Below are 499 nucleotides of genomic sequence, written 5' to 3' on the forward strand. Positions count from 1 at the left end.
TGCCTCTCCCCACAGAAAACCATCAGCACAGAACAAGGTGTAGCAGGGTCTCGCAAGACAAGTGCAAGAGCAGAGAGAAAAGAGTTCTTGTTTGAACCATCTTCACGGCAACAAGGTGCAGCTCAGAGTCAACTGGTCAGAGTCGACTGGTCAGAGTCGACTGGTCAGAGTCGACGGGTCAGAGTCAATGGGTCAGAGTCAGCGGGTCAGAGTCAACTGGTCAGAGTCAACGGGTCAGAGTCAGCGGGTCAGAGTCAGCGGGTCAGAGTCAACGGGTCAGAGTCAACTGGTCAGAGTCAGCGGGTCAGAGTCAACTGGTCAGAGTCAGCGGGTCAGAGTCAGCGGGTCAGAGTCAGCGGGTCAGAGTCAACGGGTCAGAGTCAGCGGGTCAGAGTCAACTGGTCAGAGTCAACTGGTCAGAGTCAGCGGGTCAGAGTCAACTGGTCAGAGTCAACTGGTCAGAGTCAACGGGTCAGAGTCAACGGGTCAGAGTCAACAG

The sequence above is a fragment of the Hippoglossus stenolepis genome, chromosome 15 (genome assembly GCF_022539355.2).
Source record: "Hippoglossus stenolepis isolate QCI-W04-F060 chromosome 15, HSTE1.2, whole genome shotgun sequence".
NCBI classification, from domain to species: Eukaryota; Metazoa; Chordata; class Actinopteri; order Pleuronectiformes; family Pleuronectidae; genus Hippoglossus; species Hippoglossus stenolepis.